The sequence below is a fragment of the Enhydra lutris genome, unplaced genomic scaffold, assembly GCF_002288905.1.
Source record: "Enhydra lutris kenyoni isolate GAN:26980312 unplaced genomic scaffold, ASM228890v2 scaffoldscaffold56, whole genome shotgun sequence".
NCBI classification, from domain to species: Eukaryota; Metazoa; Chordata; class Mammalia; order Carnivora; family Mustelidae; genus Enhydra; species Enhydra lutris.
In genome coordinates this window covers 10,626,283-10,634,245 of record NW_019154140.1, presented here as the reverse complement: position 1 = coordinate 10,634,245, position 7,963 = coordinate 10,626,283, and positions in this window count along the sequence as shown.

Here is a 7,963-nt window from a genome sequence, read left to right as displayed (position 1 = left end):
GTAAAGCCCAAATGAGTCCTAGTTGTACGGAGGCCAACTACTTACCAGCAGGTTTGATACTCAGGGCAGGCATTACTATCCCAGTCACCTATGAATTGGGCCACCCAGCCAAAACAGAGGACATACAGTTAAATTTCAATTTCACGGAAACAACATAAGAAATTCAGTATGTCCCAAGTATTGCACAGAACATATTTACACCAAAAAATTATGTATCATTTATCTGAAATTCAAATTGAACTGTATATCTTGTATTTTTATTTGCTGAATCTGGCAACCCGACCTACGAGGTAGGTAAATCTGTCCTCATATTGACCTGCAGACAAGGGCATTGGTGGTTGGGCTGCTGGTCCGGATTTCTATTGTAAAGAGGCAGATAGTAGGCAAGGACCAAACTTTAGACCTTCCCTCCAAACAGCCCCCTCCCCCTGCTACCTCAGGCTTCAGTCCCAGGCTGCTGCTACCACTGCCCCTATAATCAGCTCAAACAACCTCAGAGCCCCCTGGGCTTCATCAGAGTTTTTGTGGTTGTCACTGGTAGTTTTTAGTTCCCAGGCCTTCCACGTGTTTCTAAAATTTCTCAAGATTGATCCTGAGGGAGGGAGACAAACCAGGTCCAGCTGGTTAGCCATCTTAGCAGGACTTTGAGCCATGGATTTTTTTTAAAGGACATTGTGCTTATTTATTTTATATGTGACTTATTAAAAGACGTTAGCTTTGAAAGAAGGATGAAAGTAAATAAGTTAAAATAATCATAGCAATTGATACTAAAGAGTGGGAATTTGGATAATGGCTCTTTTCCTTTTTGTACGTTTCTGCTACATAAAGATAAACATCCTCATTTCCACCCACCCCCCAAACACACACAGACATTTTAAATAAAGAAAAAAATAAGTTACACTTTATTTAAAACTAAAAAATACCACTTTCATTATGTGCTGAATTCATACATTTTCTCTTCTGCTCCATTGATCTCATTGCGTGATCACACCATTGTAATTACTAATGCTTCCTATTCCGTGTTGGTTTCTGGTACAGCAATTCCTACTGTTTGTTTTCAATCTTTTCTGGTCATTCTTGTGCATTTTGTTCCATTGGTACTGTTGCTGTTGGGTGCCTAGGCATCTCAAAGAGTTTTTGTGATGAATGAGAACCCTTTCTCTTCCATCGTATTTTCTTATCACTGGAAGGCAGTGCCTGAGAATTACAGATTTCTGGACCCACTCACATCATTATACTTTATCCCAGTTACAATGATGAGGTTAAATGAGTAAGAGGCAGAACCAGCATCCAAGGACTGATCTCCCTCCCTCTCCCCCAGGGTTAGAGAGGTATGTGTGGTCTTGCCCAGGACTCTGGCTCCATCACGGGGAGAGGTGCAGGAGAGGAGGGACTGAGCTTGCCTTCCCCTACCACTCCAGCCCTTCCTTGCTTTGCCTGCCCTCTGGTGCCATACCATGGGGTGCTACCAGCAGACACCGGAGTGGGCCCCTCACCTAGCTGGGGGATCTGCCCGCCTCTGCCAGATGATGACCTCAGCTGGTGACATACTCACACACTGAGGGCAAACACCAAGCTGCGTTGCCCTTCAGCTTGAGAACCCCAGCCCACACTGGAAGGAAGAGGAATGACTGCTTTTACCCAAGCTGGTGAGCTTACGGCTTTCTCCTCCCCCAGCTCTGGACTCTGTCCAAGCTTTATTTTGTCTTGCCTTTCCCTGAGAGCGCTTGCTTGTCTATGAAGCCTTATGTTCCCTACTCTGACTTCTCATTCATTCTTCAATGATGAGGGAGTGATGAGTGGAATGTGATTGTCTTTAGCCTAGGTTACCCTTCCTTCACAAAATATCTCCCAAACCTTATATATGCCCTGTGTGGCTCAGCAACCCAACAAAGCTACCCAGCAATACAGTTTCAGATGGCCGGTGGCATAGCCAGATCATAGACACTGCAAATAATTTAAAGAAAGGAGGGAACACTATTAAGTTCATCTTAGATTCAACTGAATCCTGTGCCAACCCTTGAAAATAAAATCCCTCTTACCTGGCAGAGCCAGAACACACATACACACGTGCATGCACACGCGCGCGCACACACACACACACACACACACACACACACACTCACACCAGAAGACAAGGACAGTGTGTGCAAAATTATGAAGTTATGTGAGCTATGTCAGATCCACTTTGGAGAGGCTAGGTGGATATCGGTCCCTTCAAGGGGAAATTTTTAAAAAAAAATTTTTATTAACGTATAAGGTATTATTAGCCCCAGGGGTACAGGTCTGTGAGTCACCAGGTTTACACTTCACAGCACTCACCATAGCATATACCTTCCCCGATGTCCATAACCCAACCACCCTCTTCCTACCCCCTTCCCCCTGGCAACCCTCAGTTTGTTTTGTGAGATTAAGAGTCTCTTATGGTTTGTCTCCCTCCTGATCAAGAGGAAATTTTTTAAGATGTAGGAAAATCATAGTTTAAAACCAAATCCTTAAATACCACAATGCCTAAACAACCTTATCGGGATGCAGAATATAGGTGCTTATCTTAAGAGACATTAAATGCTCCAGAGAAAAACCAAACCAAAACAAACAAGAAAGAACTCCATTTATTGAAGAATCATATCTTCTATATCATTCCAGGAAGACTCTACAGAAGTCTCATCACTTCTCTGGAGAGAAGATTTCCCTGTTGACCATTAAAGTCCAGAGTCCCTCGGATTCTGACTTGAATTCTTCTAGCTGAGGTTTAAGGGTATGTGCTGGCAACTCCAACCACAACCAAGAAACTGACTGGTCTACTGTAGTGCTCTTCCCCGCTCCCTATACCTCCTATTTCCCAATTGCCTCATCATATTCATTAGTCTCTGGGCTCACTCCAAGTTGGCCAACTCTTGCTTAATAAACCAGCCCACAGGGGGAGAGAGGGGGAAGGAAAAGCATTTTGATGCATTCCTTTAAAAGGAGTTAGTGTCTCTCATTGGCCCAATGGGAGCATACCCAGAATACCCATCACAGGAAATCATGCAGAGGCTGCTGAGACACCTGTCTGTGGGGTCATGCCCCCTTTCACCCCTTTTCCGGGAAGGCAGGTCACGGCAGCGTCTGGGCTGCTCTGATGAAACCTGCATCAAATACGTGGTGCTGGGCCTTTCAGAACTGCTTCATCCCAACTGATTCTAGAAACATGCTTGGGTTTGCACCCTTGAAGCTCCCCCTGCAAAGCTGCATATCCATCCATTGCCCTTTGATTGCACACAAAGAAAGCCAGCTAATTCGAAGTGTCCTCTGCTGTGTGGCTTCCTCTAAGAAATGGGTTTTTTTGTTTTTGTAATCATGAGTCATTCTTTTTTTTTTTTACATTTTTTACCCTCTGTCTCTGGGCTTTCGAGCGTTTATCCCTCTTAAAGCAGAGCACAGAGAGCTACCTGCTTTCCAGTGTACCTTGACTCAATCACTCCCAGCTTAATGGCTTTCGGTTTCCCGACATCATCATCCGTTGTCACTGTCCTCAGCATCAGTGTGTGCTCACGTGGTGCCCACAGGGCAGCTGGGAGTCAGGTGGCCCAGCGTGACAGCCATCATGAGGCAGGGACTCTCAGGCCCTCCAGGGGATAGTGGAAAACACAGCCCCACATCCAGAAGCAACTGCCCATAGAAACTCCCCGGTGAATGATGCAGCAGAGATGTCTCACATAGTAAGACACAACTTTACAGACAAGTGGGTGTGCGTTCGGCAGATAAATGCAATCCCATCTTGAGTATCCACAGATGGATTCACTCTGTGATTTATCCGTGAGAAATGCTAAACCAAGCCAGTGCCCCAGTCTCTCCTTTTACACTCGGGCTGCGTTCTCATACATGTACCAGAAACGTGGCCTCTGGAGCCCACAGGGGGAGTCAGGCTCATGTGAAGCCCTCAAGGTCCGTCCTGTGATCGGATCACGATGTGCACGGTTTGAACTGCAGATCTTCAGTTCTGTTCTAGGGCCTCTTACACTACTCTCACTGCACCACAGGCATCCATTTTCTCTTCCTCACAGCCCGGCAGGCCCACGATGGGGAGAGTCACGTGGAACAATGCCTGCATGTCTAGCGCACTGAGGAGTGCTGTGGCATGGGCCCAGACCCTGTACAAGGGAACAGGAGACGACAGTCCTGGTTCCAGCCTTACTCTCCACTTCATGTGGGACTCCAGGACCTCGCTCTCCTCATCCAGAAATGGGGAACCTCTTGAAGGCATGTCATGAACTTTTCTAGAGCTGAAGTGAACAGCAAGGGCCAGGGGGTCTAGACCCCAGATCACGGCCTGCTCTCCAAGGAGGAGGGATCCCTGCCCCGCATCCCAGAGCTCCCCATGCACAGGCCGTGCCTGCTCGTGTTCACACAGTGACTCCCTACCGTGTTGGCTCCTTTACTTGAGGCAGTGGGGATAACAGCGTCTCCTCTGCCGGGGTAGCCCAGTACCTAGTACACTGTAGGTCCCAACCAGTATTCGTTGAAAGAATAAATGAACAAATGAACAGATGCACCTTGGTTGAAGGCACCGGTTAGCAGTGCCCCTCAGATGTGACCAGGAGTGAGGGATGACACTGGGAGGCAAGAAGGAGGGAAGGGCTTCCATGTTGTCCAAGTTTACGAGACCCTGAGGTGGTGCCAAGCCCTGCACGGCTTCTGGCTGTTACTTCCCTGCTGGTGACAAATACCCCAGACCTTGACAGCACCCCCGAGCCCTGGAAGGTGCCAGTGGCTGGTGTCAACAGCCTCCCATGGTGCAGCAGTGTCACCCAGCCCACCCAGCCTGTTCCCATGGACCGTGGCAGCGTGCCATTCCACCTGTCCAGGGTTTCTGGGTATTGTGCTCTCTATTCACAGAGGTCCAGGAAGAGCCATAGGGGGCATTCCAGTCGCCCCCACTTTCCTCTGCCAGCAGTGTCCCTGTTTGGCTGTTCCTCCTTGGCAACAGCGGGAGGGACCTGGTGAAGCACCCTGATCCAGGGAACAAATGAAGCCCTTAAAGTGGTCAGAGGTGGCAGCCAAGACACACCTGAAGCCTGTCTTGTCTGAATCCCTGTGCCTGCTTTCTGTGGGACGCACAGGGGGGCCTGGAGATGCTGGCCCGCACCATCCCATCCCTCTAGGAGGGGACCCAGCTGTGCTTCCTGGGCAATGGGGGCTTTTCTCACTGGCTGTGAAGTGAGGGAGGCTCCGGGCAAATGTGGGCAGCCCAGGGAATCAGGACTCCTGCTAGGCTACCAGACAGCTGCATCGCCTTCAGATGGCTCTTGTCCTGGGTGCCCTCATCGCTGAGGCTCCTTCGGGCTCAAAGGCCTGGCCCTACTCCTTCATGTCACTTCTCTTCCTAGACACACCCAGTCTCTAGACACACCCAGTTGCTACCACGTCGCGTCAAGACTGTTGTTCCGTGAATGTTCTTAAGACATGCATGTCCGTGTGTTCATGCTTCGCACGTGCACGTCTGCTGGGTATGTCTGGAGAACTTGATTTTGGAGGGAAGGGGCTGTTCCACCATCACTTAAACACAAACTTGAATGAAAAGAGCATCCCGTTTTGTCACTAAAATTGGCTGAAGGGGACTTGAGGGCTGCCCTCCCACTTGCCCAAGGCACGCACCTGCCCATCAAATCTGGGCTCCACGGAAAGGCCTGATTATATGGACAGTAGAAGGGAGTGGATCAAGCAAGGTCTGGCCATGAGCAAGGAGAGGTCCCAAGTGGTGAATCTTGGTGGCTTCTTGAGAGCGACAGGCATATCTAGTGCCCTTTGGACAGCAGTGATTGCCCCTTAATGCAGTGGGAAGGGGACCGTGGGATGGAGTCTGACCCCCTCAGGGGCAGACCGGGTGGTGCCTCTCAGATGTCCCAGACATGAAGGGAGTCGGCTGCCCTGGCATGCACCAACAACCCAGGTGGGAAAGGGTTTCTGGTTGCGATGTCTCCGGCAGCACCACAATAGAACTCTCTTCTCTCCATTCAGCCCCTGGGAGTTGTAAACTGGCAGAGCCACATGGGATGCCCCCCCCACCTGCCCCGACAGCCTCAGCTCCCCTTTCTCTTTCAGCACATACTCCAGGAGGAAGGTGCTGTGCACATTTAATTCACCACTCTATCTCCCGTGCCTGGAACAGTGAATGTCTGTCACACTGTAGGTGTTAAGAAATAGTTATTAACTAGAGGAGCGGTCCATCCCTGTGTATGGAAGGATTGGGGGGTGGGTGGTTTGGGGCTTGCGTCCTCTGAGATTGTACTCAGGGACTTGGGTCTGTGCCTCAAAACTGTCTGCTCTAAGGAATTACCTAATCCCTTCTGTCCCCACCAAGCCTGCCTTACCTTCTCTGGCCTTGGCTGGTTGGAAGCCAAAGCTCCTTGGTGTGCCCCCCCCAACTCCTTCGGCCTCGGGAGGCATGCCTCTGTACCTTCCTTGCCTCCTCCACCGACTTCCACAGCCCTGATTGCCACTCTAGCCTGGTCTCCGTGAAATCTACCACCACCAAGGACCTCAGTGTCCCTCTGGGGATGGGAGAGCCCACCCTGAGCTGGATGGATGGGGAACAGCCTGGGGCAGCAGAGCACACACCATAGCCCTTGACCCACCACTCCCCAAAACCTCCAGAAAATTCCTCCGGACAGACCCAGGAACACCATGTTGTAGGAACTCAGGAGATGTGGAGAACAGAGAAGAGTATGTAGTTCTTCTCTGAACTAGTCAACCTAACTTGGGTGAACTGCACCTTCCATATGGGGTGGTAGGAGGCAAGTCCGGGGCGAGGGGTGGTGGTAGACGAAAAACAGTCTTAACCCTCAGGGGTAAGCTAGCTCCTGGACCACCAGAAAACCAAAGCGGTGGAAATACAAAGTGACGGGCAAGCCTGAACAGGTAGTCTCAGGAAACATGCAGAAAGGGGTCAATACCTGAGTGCAGTTCATCTGAGAAGCCTTCTTGAGGGTGAGTTGTAGGCAGAATTATAAAGGAGGTTAATATCAAAACAGACAACCTTCCATGGCAGAAAGGAAAGAAGAGGGTATTAATAGTCTCAAGTTTTGAGGTTTTGAAGGGGACAGTGACACAGGCTATCAGGGAGGCTGGGGTATCCTCGGCATTCATGTAGACATCGTTCACTGGAGAGAAAGCCACCATGAAGGTCAAAGACCATAGAAGAGGGAGTAAAGGAAGAACAAAAGTCAGAGGCTTATCCATTTCCATCTATGTCACCAAAGTCCATGAGGGAGACAGTCCAGCTCTGGAAACAGTCCGGGTGGAAAAATTAGAGAGAGGAGGGAGGGGAAGAAGGGGGCCGTCCCAGACACATGATAAATGGAAACAGGACGAGAGGTAATGCCTGGGAATAGGGCTCCGCAAGAGGGTATAGGGAAGAAAGGAAGGACCCAGGCAGGAAGGCGGACTGGAGTCAACTCCCACACAGGAAGCGTGAGGGGAAAAAGTGGAGGTGGCCCCCATTGCCATAGGCTACAGCGCTCCCTAAACCTCTCCACCGGCCTCTGTTGGTGGAAAGCTCTGAAGGGTTTCCTCAGCACAGGTCAGGAAATGAGTGTCTCTTCTCTGGGAGAAAGATTATCATGAGATGAATACGGAAAACAAAGACAATTATTCTTTCCGCCCCAGACGCATGAACCACCCGGCTCAGAGCTGAGCACCCCGACAACCCGGTGAGAGAACTCCCATGCTCCTCTTGCCTTGTATCAACAAAAGCTATGATTCATAGGTTCCCTGTGGAAACTGAGACTCTCAAACAATCTCTCCACGGAGGAGAGCTCCCCCCACCCCGGCTCGCCTCAGCCGCAAGGAGGAAAGAGCTCCATGAACCAGGGCCAAGCTGTCATTCCAGGCCGGTGAGCATCAGCTAGCCCATCATTCCACGTGCATCTCTGAAAGGACACCTGTGTGGGAAGACCAAGGAATCTGGCTCAACTTCTCCATA